The sequence below is a fragment of the Trichosurus vulpecula genome, chromosome 4, assembly GCF_011100635.1.
Source record: "Trichosurus vulpecula isolate mTriVul1 chromosome 4, mTriVul1.pri, whole genome shotgun sequence".
NCBI classification, from domain to species: Eukaryota; Metazoa; Chordata; class Mammalia; order Diprotodontia; family Phalangeridae; genus Trichosurus; species Trichosurus vulpecula.
The window spans coordinates 354,495,090-354,508,987 of NC_050576.1; positions in this window are offsets into that span (position 1 = coordinate 354,495,090).

Consider the following 13,898-nt stretch of genomic DNA (forward strand, 5'->3'; position numbering starts at 1 on the left):
CTCTCCAGTCCCTGAACAGGATATATAAGTACAGAGGTTAGCATTCTCTCTCGGAGCTCTGAGCCACACCATGAGTGGTGTGGGATTCTGGGCCACTCGTTAAAATGAGCTCCCTGGCTGTATACCCATATGTTGATAACGACAAATTGTATCTGGTCTGTAATTCAGGGTGCTGGTTTTTTTTCCTCTGAAATAAGTAAATGACATTTGTATACTGAATAAAGTAAGATTGTTAACCCCTTAATATTGCTTTCCTTAGTAAAGCAGATGAAAAGGACCTGGGCTTGCAGCATTCTGTGAGCTCGTTGTTGTTGGTTTACACACTCACAGCCACTGCTAGCTGGATTGTTGATATACTTGTTCCCCAGCCAGTCCTCCCTACTGTCACCCCACTCCCCCCATCCTATTTTCCCTCACTTTCTTGTGGGGGAGAGATTCCTATGCCACATTGCCTGTATATCTTATTTCCCAGTTGCATACAAAAACAACTTTTTTTTTGAACACCTGATTTTAAAAATTTGGGTTCCAAATTCTCTACCCTCTTCCCTCCCCACCCACCCTCCTTAAGAAGGCAAGCAATTCAACATAGGTCACATGTGTATCATCATGCAAAATCCTTCCACAATAATCATATTGTAAAAGACTAACTATATTTTGCTCTCTCCTATCCTGTCCCCCTTTATTCGATACTCTCCCTTGACTCTGTCCCTTTTCAAAAGAGTTTGCTTTTGATTACCTCCTCTCCCTATCTGCCCTCCCTTCTATTGTCCCCCTTTTTTATCCCCTTCTCCCTACTTTCCTGTGGGATAAGATACACAATTTAGTGTGTTTGTTATTCCCTCCTCAAGTCAAATCCAATGAGAGCAAGATTCAATCGTTCCCCCTCACCTTCACCCTCTTTCCTTCCAACAAACTGCTTTTTCTTGCCACTTTTATGTGAGATAATTTACCCCATTCTATATCTCCTTTTCTCCCTCTCTCAATATATTTATTCCTCTCTCATCCCTTAATTTTATTTTATTTTTTTAGATATCATCCCTTCATATTCAACTGACCCTATGCCCTTTATGAATATATATATATATATATATATGTGTGTGTGTGTGTGTGTGTGTATGTGTGTGTGTGTATCTGTGTGTGTGTATGTATGTATGTATGTACATTACCTTCAGTTACCCTAATACTGTGGTTTCATGAATTATACACATCATCTTTTCATGTAGGAACGTAAACAAAACAATTCAACTTTAGTGAGTCCCTTATGATTTCTCTTTCTTGTTTACCTTTTCATGCTTCTCTTGATTCTTGTGTTTGAAAGTAAATTTTCTATTTATCTCTGGTCTTTTCATTGAGAAAGCTTGAAATCCTCTATTTTATTGAAAATCCATATTTTGCCTTGGAGCATGATACTCAGTTTTGCTGGGTAGGGGATTCTTGGTTTTAAAACTAGCTCCATTGACCTCCGGAATATCATAGTCCAAGCCCTTCGATCACTTAATGTAGAAGCTGCTAGATCATGTGTTATCCTGATTGTGTTTCCAGAATACTCAAATTGTTTCTTTCTGGCTGCTTGCAGTATTTTTTCCTTGATGTAGGAGCTCTGGAATTTGGCAACAATATTCCTATGAGATTTTTTTTGGGGGGGATCTTTTTCAGTGGGCTATCAGTGGATTCTTTCAATTTCTATTTTACCCTCTGACTCTAGAATATCAGGGCAGGTTTCCTTGGTAATTTCTTAAAAGATGATATCTAGGCTCCTTTTTTGATCATGACTTTCAGGTAGTCCACTAATTTTTAAATTATCTCTCCTGGATCTATTTTTCAGGTCACTGGTGTTTCCAATGAGATATTTCACAGTCTTCCATTTCTTCATTCCTTTGGTTCTGCTTTATAATATCTTGATTTCACATGACATCCCTAGATTCTGCTTGCTCCAATCTATTTTTTTTCATTTTTTTTTAAATTTTTAGTTTACCACACATGGTTCTACATAAATTTGAGTTCCAGAATTTCTCCCCTCCCTCCCCTCTCCCTCCCCAAGATGGCATGGAATCTCATTTAGCTACCATGTATAACTTTGCATTGAATTAATTTATACACTAGTCAAGCCGTGGAGAAGAATTATGACCAATGGAATGAATCATGAGAAAGAAGAAATAGAACCAAAAAAAAAACCCATAAACAAAAGCAAAAGAGAAGCAGAAAAGGTGAGCATGTAGTGTGCCTCAATCTGTATTCAAATTTCACAGTTCTTTCTCTGGATGGAGATAGCATTCTCCATCGTGAGTTCCCTGGAGTTGTCCTTGCACCTTACGTTGCTGAGAAGAGCGAAGTTTGTCAGCGTTGGTCCTCACAGAATCCATATATCTGTGGTAATGTACAATGTTCTCCTAGCTCTGCTCCGCTCACTCGGCATTATGTCGTGTAGGATTTTCAAGGTTGTTAGGAGGTCCGTATCATCCCGATTTCTTATGGCACAATAGCATTCTATTACCTTCATAAACCACAGCTTGTTCAGCCATTCCGCAATTGATGGGCCTCCCTTTGATTTCCAATTCTTGGCTACCACCAAAAGAGCCGCTATACATATCCTTGTACTTATGGGTCCTTCTCCCACTTGTGTGATTTCTTTGGGATACAACCCTAGAAGTGGTATTGCTGGGAGAAAGGCTATGAACATTTTTATAGCCCTTTGGGCATAGCTCCAAATTGCTATCCAAAATGGCTGGATCAGCTCACAACTCCACCAGCAATGCAACAATTTTACAACTTCCCCACATCCATTCCAGCATTTATCATTTTCCTGTTTTGTTATTTTAGCCAATCTGACAGGAGAGATGTGGTGTCTAAGAGTTGTTTTGATTTGCATTTCTCTAATCAGTAGTGATCCAGAGCATTTTTTCATATGCCTATAGATAGCTTTAATTTCTTCCTCTGAGAACTGCCTGTTTATATCCTTTGAAAATTTCTCAATTGGAGAATGGCTTGTATTCCTATATATTTGGCTCAGTTCCCTGTATATTTTAGAAATGAGTCCTTTATCAGAGATAGTAGTTGCAAAGATTTTCTCTCAATTTTCTGCTTCCCTCTTAATTTTTGTTGCATTGGCTTTTTTTGTACAAAAACATTTCAATTTGACATAATCAAAATTATCCATTTTGCATTTTGTAATGCTCTCTATCTCTTGTTGGGTCATGAATTCTTTACTTTTCCATAAATCTGATAGGTAAACTATTCCTTGCTTTCCCAAATTACTTATAGTATCAGTTTTTACTCCTAAATCATGAATGCATTTTGACTTTATTTTGGTATATGGTGTAAGATATTGGTCTACGCCCAGTTTCTGCCCTACCATTTTCCAATTTTCCCAACAGTATTTGTGAAATAGTGAATTATTAGCCCAGAAGCTGGCCTCTTTGGGTTTATCAAAGAGTAGATTGCTAAACTTGTTGATTTCACCTACTTGTGTACCTATCCTATTCCACTGATCCACACCCCTGTTTCTTAACCAGTACCAGGCAGTTTTGATGACTGCTGCTCTGTATCACAGTTTAATATCTGTATGGCTAGGCCACCTTCTCTAGCATTTTTTCATTAATACCCTAGATATTCTAGACCTCTTATTTTTTTTTCAAGGTAGGAGAAAAACAGAAGCTTTATTTGATCAAGTCTCGAGAATTGGGCATCTTCCACTACCAGGGCAGAGATCGTAGCGAAGAGAGGCAAGGGGGAGAAGGCAAGCAAGGGGCTATATATCCTTGTACAAACAATTCTAAGAAATCCCACCCCAGAGGCTGGACCCCTGTCCCCATTTGTGGGGACAGGTGGCCTCACAATCTAACCAGGAATCAGTTTTACCCAATACCAGCACAGAAACTACAGAATTACCTTATAGGGAAACTTTAATGTTAAGATCGTGGTTTGTAAGTAGGCTGGGGAGGGGGAGAGGGGAATATCACCTGATTTCCCCGAAATCTTTTGATTTACAGGAAAACGAAACTTAGGCCTAGTGAGGTCCACATCCTAACTAAATTTGTACTATTTGAGTATCACCTTGCCTGAGTTATTCATAGGGAAGCTTTCACAATCTTGTATTCCACTCAAAGTCCTCCCTCTTATTCCATAGTTGAAAGCTTCTCACCCCAATCCTTATACACTTCTTCAACCTCACGATCTAACTCATTGGTCTTCTCTTCAGTATCTAGTCGGTCCTCCTGCTCAACTGGTTCCCATTCCTGCCCCTTCTCTAAATATTGATTCCCAAACATTTTAGATATAAATACATATATACATATATATACACATATAACCTGTGAAGTCTTCACACTTTATTCTCTCACTGCCTCACACAATCCCTTCTCTCCTTGACACTATTTTGAAGACTACACACGCACCATTGCTGACATGAACTATCCACCCACCTATCTTCTTCATTCATCACACTTTTATACCACATTTTCTTTCCCATCATGCTGGTGTCCCCATTACCCTTTTTAATAAGTATCAGAAGGATTGATCAATGTATTGACAAATCTTATTTTTCTAGATGAATTTTGTTACTATTTTGTCCAGCTCAGTAGATTAATTTTTGGTAGTTGGATTGGTATGGCACTGAATAGATAGATTAATTTAGGTAAAATTGTCATTTTTATTATATTGGCTCAGCCTAACCATGAGCAACTGATATTTTTCCATTTATTTGGATGTGACTTTATTCGCGTGGAAAGTGTTTCATAGTTATGTTCATAAAGGGTCTGGGTTTGTCTTGGCAAATAGACTTCCAAATATTTTATATTGACTACAGTGACTTTGAATGGAATTTCTCTTTCTATCTCTTGCTGTTGGGCTTTGTCAGTAATGTATAGGAATACTGAGGATTTCTGTGGGTTTATTTTATATCCTGCAACTTTGCTAAAGTTGTTTATTATTTCAAGTAGTTTTTTACTTGATTCTCTAGGATTCTCTAGATAAATCATCATATCATCTGCAAAAAGTGATAATTTAGTTTCTTCTTTTCCTATTCTAATTCCTTCAATTTCTTTTTCTTCTCTTATTGCTACAGCTAACGTTTCTAGTACCAAATTGAATAATAGGGGTGATAACGGACATCCTTTTATCACCCCTGATCTTATTGGGAATGCATCTAGTTTATCCCCATTACAAATAATGCTTGTCAATGGTTTTTGGTAGATGCTATTTATAATTTTAAGGAAGGTTCCACTTATTCCTATGCTTGGTAGTGTTTTTAATAGGAATGGGTGTTGTACTTTGTCAAAGGCTTTTTCTGCATCTATTGAGATGAACATATGGTTTCTGCTAGTTTTGTTGTTGATATGGTCAATTACGCTAATAGTTTTCCTAATATTGAACCAGCCTTGCATTCCTGGAATAAATCCTACCTGGTCATAGTGTATTATTCTTGTGATAAGTTGCTGCAATCTTTTTGCTAATATTTTATTTAAAAATTTTGCATCAATATTCATTAGGGAAATTGGTCTATAATTTTCTTTCTCTGTTTTGACTCTACCTGGTTTGGGTATTAGTACCATATTTGTGTCCTAAAAAGAATTTGGTAGGACTCCTTCTTCACCTATTTTCCCAAATAGTCTACAAAGTATTGGAACTAGTTGTTCTTTAAATGTTTGATAGAATTCACATGTAAAACCATCTAGCCCTGGAGATTTTTTACTAGGGAGTTCATTGATGGCATGCTTAATTTATTTTTCTGATAATGGGTTATTAAGTAATTTCGCTTCCTTTTCTGTTAGCCTGGGCAGTTTATGTTTTTATAGATATTCATCCATATCTCTAAGGTTGTCAGACTTATGGGCATACAGTTGGGCAAAATAATTCCTAATTATTGTCTTGATTTCCTCTTTATTAGAGGTAACCTCACCCTTTTCATTTTTGATATTGGTAATTTGATTTTCTTCTTTCTTTTTTTTAATCAATTGACCAAAGGTTGATCAATTTTATTGGTTTTTTCATGAAACCAGCTCTTTGTTTTATTTATTAATTCAATAGTTTTCTTGGTTTCAATTTTATTAATCTCTCCTTTGATTTTCAGTATTTCTAATTTGGTATTTAATTGGAGATTTTCAGTTTGCTCTTTTTCTAGCTTTTTCAGCTGTATGCCCAGATCATTGATCTCTTCTTTCCCTATTTTATTCATGTAGTCATTCAGGGATATAAAACTTCCCCTAAGAGCTGCTTTAGCTGCATCCCATAAGTTTTGGTAAGTTGTTTCATTATTGTCATTCTCTTGAATGAAGTTATTAATTCTTTATGTAATGTGTTCTTTGGCCCACTCATTCTTTATAATTAAATTATTTAGTTTCCAATTAGATTTTAGCTTATTTTTCTATGGCTCTTTATTGAAAATGATTCTTATTGCATCATGATCTGAAAAGGATGCTTTGACTACTTCTGCTTTTCTGCACTGGATTGTGAGGTTTTTTATGCCCTAGTACATGGTCAATTTTTGAGTGTGTGCCATGTACTGCTGAGAAGAAAGTATATTCCTTTTTCTCCCCATTCAGTTTTCTCCAGAGGTCTATCATATGTGCATTTTCTAAAATTCTGTTTACCTCCTTAACTTTTTTCTTATTTACTTTGAGGTTAGATTTATCAAGTTCAGAAAGGGAGAGGTTGAGGTCTCCCAATATTATAGTTTCGCTGTCTCTTTCTTCCTATAACTCCCTTAACCTCTCCTCTAAGAATTTGTATGCCTTACCACTTTGTGCATTGTTTATGGTGCCTCTTAACAGCATATAATGTCCTTCCTTATCTCTTTTAATTAAATCTATCTTTACCTTTGCTTTGTCTGAGATTAGGATTGCTACATGTGTTTTTTTTTTTTTTTTACTTTAGCTGATGCACAATATATTTTATTCCAGCCTTTTACCTTTACCCTATGTGTATCCCCATGTGTCAAATGTGTTTCTTGTAAACAGCATATTGTAGGATTATGGTTTTTAATCCATTCTGCTATCTGCTTCTGTTTTATGACAATGTTCATCCCCTGCACGTTCAGAGTTATGATTTCTATCTGTGTCTTTTTCCCCATCCTAATTCCCTCTGTTTATGCTTTTATTTCTGCCTTTCCCCTTCTCCTCCTCAACAAAGTTTTGCTTTTGACCGCCACCTTCCTCAGTTTACCCTCCCTCTTTATTCCCCTCCCTTACCTTACCGTTTCCCCCTTTATACTTCTCCTCTCCCTTCTGACCCCCCCTCCCTTTTTTCCCCCTTCCCCTCCTACTTGCCGTAGGACAAGTTAGATTTCTAAACTTATCAGGGTACGTTATTCCCTTCTTGAACTAGATAAGATGACAGAAAAGCTCAAATACTGCTCTTCTCCCTCCCTTCTTTCCCTCTACTATAATATGTTTTTGTGCCACTTCATTTGGTGTAATTTACCCTTTTCTACTACCTCCTTACTGCTTCTCTCATAACCCTCCCTTGATAGCTCTTACTTATATTTTATATCTTTACATCAGTTAATTTATACAGGCATTCACAACCTGTGTATATCCCTTTCAATTGTCATAATAGCTGTACCATTCTCAAGACTGAATTATATATGTATGTATATATAAAACATACTTAAGATGATATAGTCCCACATAAAGATGTAAACAACCTGCCCTTATTGGTTAATAAGGTTTGTGTGGTTTTCCCCCTGGTTACCTTTTTATGTCTCTCTTGAGTTTTGTATTTGGAGATCAAATTTTCCATTGAGCTCTGGCCTTTTCATCAGGAAGGTCTGGAATTCCCTTATTTCATTCAATGTCCATCGCCTTGCCTGAAAAATTATGCTTAGTTTTGCTGGGTAGTTGATCCTTGGTTGTAGTCCCAGCTCCTTTGCCCTTCAGAATATCATATTCCAATTTCTCCTATCTTTTAATGTGGAAGCTGAGAGACCCTGCGTGATCCTGACTGTAGTTCCATGATATTTGAATTGCTTCTTTTTGGCTGCTTGCAATATTTTCTCCTTGAGTTTATTGTTCTGAAATTTGGCTATAATATTTCTTGTTGTTTGCAGTTTGGGATCTCTTTCAGTTTGGGGTGATCGGTGAATTCTTTCAATGAGTATTTTGCCCTCTGTTTCTAGGACCTCTGGGCAGTTGTCTTTGATAATTTCTTCGAAGATACTGTCATCGTTCTTTTTTTCATCATCGATTTCCGGTAGATGAATAACTCTTAAATTGTCTCTCCTGGATCTTTTTCCCAGGTGAGTTGTTTTGCCAATCAGATATTTCACATTTTTTTCTATTTTTTCACTCTTTACATTTTGTTTTACTACTTCTTGGTGTCTCATAGATTCATTAGCTTCCACTTGCTCAACTCTAATTTTTAATGAGTTAATGTTTTCATTTTGCTTTTGAGTCTCCTTTTCCAGTTGGTTGATTTTACCTCTCAGAATGTCATTTTCTCTCTTTAGATTCTGTATCTCTGTAGCCATTTCGCCAATCTTATTCTTTAGGTACTTGATTTCATCAGTGGATTTTTTTTTCCATATTTTCTTTTAGCTCCCTGTTTTGGTTTTTAAAATCCTCCTTTAGCTCTTCCAGCAATACTTTTTGGGCTGGGGACCAGTTCATATTACCTTTTAAGGTATACGATGTATCTACAGTGTCATTGCTGTCCTCTTCCATATTGGTATTTTGATCCTACCTGTCTCCATAAAAAGAATCTATTGTCCTCGGTTTTTTTGTGTTCTTCTTCATGTTGGTTTGCCTTTTCCTGGCTTTACAACGAATTTTTACCTTTGAGCCTCTGGGCTTTCTGTCCCAGCTTTCTTATTTTGGGGGTTGTGAGTCTAAAAATATATCCTTCAGTTTCCTGAGGAGTGGGGGAGGGGTCTGGCTCCCTGGCTTCTCACTCCCTATGAGTGCTCTCCAGCACTTGCTTTTCGGCAATTGTCTCAGCTATTTGCTGTTTGAGCTGATGTCTGGCACTTCCCCTGGGGGAGCAAGATTAGTTCTGGGCTCCTGGCGTTGACCCCTGCCAACTCTGCCCCTCTGGGACTAATTAACTTCTGCTATTTGACCACTGAAGCCCCATTACTTTCTGCTCAGTTCCAGGGTTCTTTTTTTTTTCCACGATGAATTCTGTGGGTTGGAAGGGGAGGGATTAGAGCCCTTTACCTGGCCATTATGCCTCCCGAAAGTTCAAGAAGCTGCGTTTCATACGTTTGGGTTGCAAGCCTCAGGAGTAGGTGTTTCATGGCCGGTGGCATTGCGCTGCCTCTCATCGCTTCCACAGACTGCTTTCCTGTGATGGGAGGCCTGGAGATCTCCGCCAGTTTCGGGCGCCCAGCTTTCTCCCAGCCTGTCTCCCACGTGGATTTCCCGGCCGGCCACCCTCCACTTTGGTCTGGAGCAGCTCCGCACCAAGCACTCTCTGAGCCTACAGGTTCATGCCTTCGGCCTTTCAGACTCTCCCAGCTCGGAAATCTGCCCCACACAGACTGCTCACTGTTTCTGACTCTCTCAAATCTGCTCAAATTCACTTTTTTATAGGAATCTGACAGACCTTGTGAGAGAGCTCCGGTAAGATGCTGCCTTCATGTGACCATCTTGGCTCTGCCCCTCTCCAATCTAATTTTTAAGGCAGTATTTTCTTCAGTGGTCTTTTGGACCTCCTTTTCCAATTGGGTAATTTTGCCTTTCAAGGCATTCTTCTCCTCATTAGCTTTTTGGAACTCTTTTGCCATTTGAGTTAGCTTATTTTTAATGTGTTATTTCCTTCTGTATTTTTGCGGTATCCTTTAGCAAGTCATTGACTTGTTTTTCATGGTTTTCTTGCATCACTCTAATTTCTCTTCCCAATTTTTCCTCTACTTCTCTTACATGCTTTTTCAAATCCTTTTTGAGCTCTTCCATGGCCTGAGTCCAGTTCATGTTTTTCTTGGAGTCTTTTGGTTTATGCTCTTTGACTTTGTTGACTTCTTCTGGCTGTACGTTTTGGTCTTCTATGTCGCCAAACAAAAGATTCCAAAGTCTGAGTCTGAATCTGAAACTGTTTTCACTGCCTGTTCATGTTCCCAGCCAACTACTTGACCCTTGAGCTTTTTGTAAGGGTATGACTGCTTATAGAGTAGAAAGTACTTTGTCCCAAGCTTGAGGGCCTGTGTTGTCGTTCTCAGAGCTATTTCTACACAGCAAGATCTGTCACACCAGTGCTCCTTCTCCCCCAAAAACTGCCAACCAGGACTGTGGCCCAGATCCAGGCAGGGCAAAGCAGGCTTTGCACTCTTGCTCTAATCTGGTGCTTAATTCTTGCCAGCAGGAGGCCTGGGGCTGGAGGCAACTGCAGCTGTAGCTCTAGAGGCAGATTCAGAACTGCACCTCCTCTAATGCCCCCAAGGCAGTGTACAACCAGGAACTCCTTTCACTCTGTCCCAGCAGTGTTTCCCACTAACATTCTCTGTTTTCTTTGGCGTTTGTGGGTTGACAAGTCTGGTAACTGCCACAGCTCAATGATTCAGGGGCCTATGGCCTGTTCTGTCTGTCTCCTGGTCTTGTTGGTCCTGGGGTGGCTCATGCTGGTCTCTGCTCCCCTCTGCTCACAGCTCCATGAGGTAGACCTTACCCAGCAAGCATTCAGGGTGTCCTGGGCTAAAGCCCTGCTTCCCTGAGCTTTTTGGTGGGTTCTACAGTTCCAGAATTTGTTCAGAACCATTTTTATAGATGTTTGGAGGGCCCTGGGGGGGGAGCTTTAGGCAAGTCCCTGCTTTCTAGCCACCATCTTGGCTCTGCCCACTACAAATGTACATGGACTCTAAAGAATTGGAGACTCAGCTGCCAGTCTGAAATAACAGCTAGGATGATAAATGCACCATAATTGGTTAGGTCATACCATACCCACACACCACCCCAGAGAACCTGCCCCAAGTCCAGCTGTCTGCTACACTAAGTCCCAGCCTTCACTGCAGATTTGTACCCTCCTCCCCTCTTAGATTCTTATTAATAATTGGCAAGCTCATAAGAAAGAAGGGGCTGCACTTTACTATGATATGAATTTTAAAAAAACTAGAAACAGCTAAAAAGAGTAACATTTTATACAAAAGAGGTACAAGAGGAGGAAAGGATACAGAGGAATTAGATGGGGGAGGAGGGCTGGTATTTTTGATAACCTACTTTTATTAGGAATGTGTTTAAGAGACAATAATGTACATATATTTAGAAGAGTATCCAAGTCTTTTAAATTTAGAAGAAATAAAATTGTAGTGTTATATAGAAGGGGAAGAGGACAAGGGTGGGGTTTTTAGAGGGGAAAATAAGGCAATAGGCAAAAGGGGTGTGTAGAATGGTGTTTAGATTTATAGGAACGGGAAGCTATGGGGGGATGTTTGGAAGGGGGTAGGCAAGTAATAAGAGGGCATGGTAGTTGGTAGAAGTAAAGTAGAGGAATCAGGAGGGATAACAAACAAGACATGTAAACAAATAGTAAAACAAAGATCAGGAGTAGACTATGTTTGGGAAATTATATGTCTATATATGTATGTATATAAGTATATGTGTACGTATGCATCCATAGCTATAGAGAAACATATCCAAACTTCATTGCAGCCTTCATGGGTAGGGTGGGGGGGAGGGAAAATAAAAAGAGCAAAGTAACAAAGTGTATAGCAGAGAACAACAGAAAACTCATAAGGAAGTAAAGAAAGGATGGACAATCCTCAACACAAAGTGTATTATTTATCATATAGGCTTTCTTGAAATGAAAATCTATTGCTATATATTTTAAATTCTTTCTTACATTCTGCTATGCACATGACATGCTGGGTTTTTTCCTTTCTTACTTTGTATTTAAGTTGCAATATTTAAATTTACGATATGTTTTGTTCCTTCTATCTATTCTGTGTTTGTGTTCTGCCCCTTGAGTCTAAAATAAAATTAAAAATGAAATTAAAAAAGAAAAAGGTACATGAAAAGCCACTGAAAAATCATAAAATACTATGCCAATGAAAGATACTGTTTTGGGCACCTGATCTCAAGGACCTCAACAGTTGGGAGATTAATATTGAATAATAGGCAATAAAGAAGGTAATATATAACTAAATCCTGTATTATGCTGTGCAGCTTCCAAGTGCTGCAGTACAAAAGAGGAGTTATGGATATTTATCCAGCACTCAGCACAGTGCCTGGCACATTGTAGGCATTTAATAACTGTTTATTGACTGACTGATTGCAGCAGTGTTTAGAAGGAAGGTGTTTAGAATAGAAGAGTAGACCTTTGGATGGATGGATAATTTAGGTGGAAGTGTCAAAGGAACATATGAGAAACATTGTGGAATTTCAAGAAGGGAGTTATTGAGATGGTTTCACCTGTTATTTAGGGAATGATCATATGTGCATGAAGGATAGGTGTTAAGAATGAAAAAATGAAGAGATATGATTGGGTTTTTATAAGCAGAGAGATTTAAATTTGATGTAGATAAGAGTGAGCTATTAATTATATCAAAGAGGTGAATTATTTTTTAAAAATGAACAAACTTAAGCTTTAAAATATATAAAGGATGGATTGCAGGAAGATGAATTGGAAATCAGAAAAGTCTTGAAAAGATCCAGAGTGAAAGGACTGAGCTACTAGACCAATGTGAAGGCAAAGAGAGTGGTAGGGATGGAGGAGAGCTAGATAAGATAGGATGTATTTACTGTTGGGTGGGAAATTTACAGAACTGATTGGATTTGTGGAATGAGAAAGACAAAAAATATTCAAGGTTTCAAGTCTAGTTATCAGAAGAATTATGAAAATACATTGAGAGGAATAATTAATTTATTTTTTAATATGTTGAGTTTAATATGACTGCAAGATACCTAAGAGAAAATGTCCAATTGGAGAAAGAGTTAATATGAAATGTTAAAAGATATAAATGAACAATAAAAACCACAGGCATAAATGAAGTCATGTCATTTCCTGACCCTTTGGAGGAAGTGTGTAGAGAGAATAGTGAATTAGGGACTGAATATTTCAGAAGGCCCAACAATTGGAAGAGGGAGAAATAGGAGGATAGTAAAAGAAATAAAAGGGTTTCCAGGAATAGTAGTACAGACAATCAAATCAGCATAGCAGATTCACAGACACTTACAAAGGAGAAAATTGTAAGGAAAAGAGTAATAATCTACTGAGGAAAATTTTATCATCTCATAGCCACTTGTACTGAATTTCTCAATGAATTACTTCCTACCTCCAAAAACCCACTTTTGTTTTGCTTTGTTTTACTTGATTTATAATGATAGCTGGGACCTTTTTCAAATAGCATTACCACCATTTTCTAATTCAATTTAATGATAGCTTTTATTCTACAATTTGACAATACCAACAACAATTAAAAGCTTTATGTGATCTCTCCTGATTGGGATAATGAGAGACTTTTAAAATGAGATGTAGGGTAGCTAGGTGGCACAATGGATAATAGAGCACTGGTCTGGAGTCAGGTAGACCTGAGTTTAAAGCCGTCTTCAGACACTTACTATCTCTGTGACCCTGAGCAAGTCACCTAACCCTATTTGCCTCAATTTATTCATCTGTAAAATGAGATAGAGGAGACAGCAAACCACTCCAGTATCATTGCAAAGAAAACCCAAAACTGGGTCACAAAGAGCCGGGCACAATTGAAACAACTGAGCAACAAGTTATAAGATCTGAATTACCTTTTTATCCTTGTACCATAAGCACACCATTGTATTTATTGTTGAGAGCTATTTCCTGAAATTTTGAATATGTAACTTTGATTTACAAGGAAAGTTTAGATGCTTATTTCACTTACAAATAATGAATGATAGCAATGATAAAATATTCAAGACCTTCAGTTTTGTTCTTTTTTGAAATAAAAGGTGAGATGCTCCATACTGTTCTACATATCTGCCTTCTACAGAATGTCTGCTATT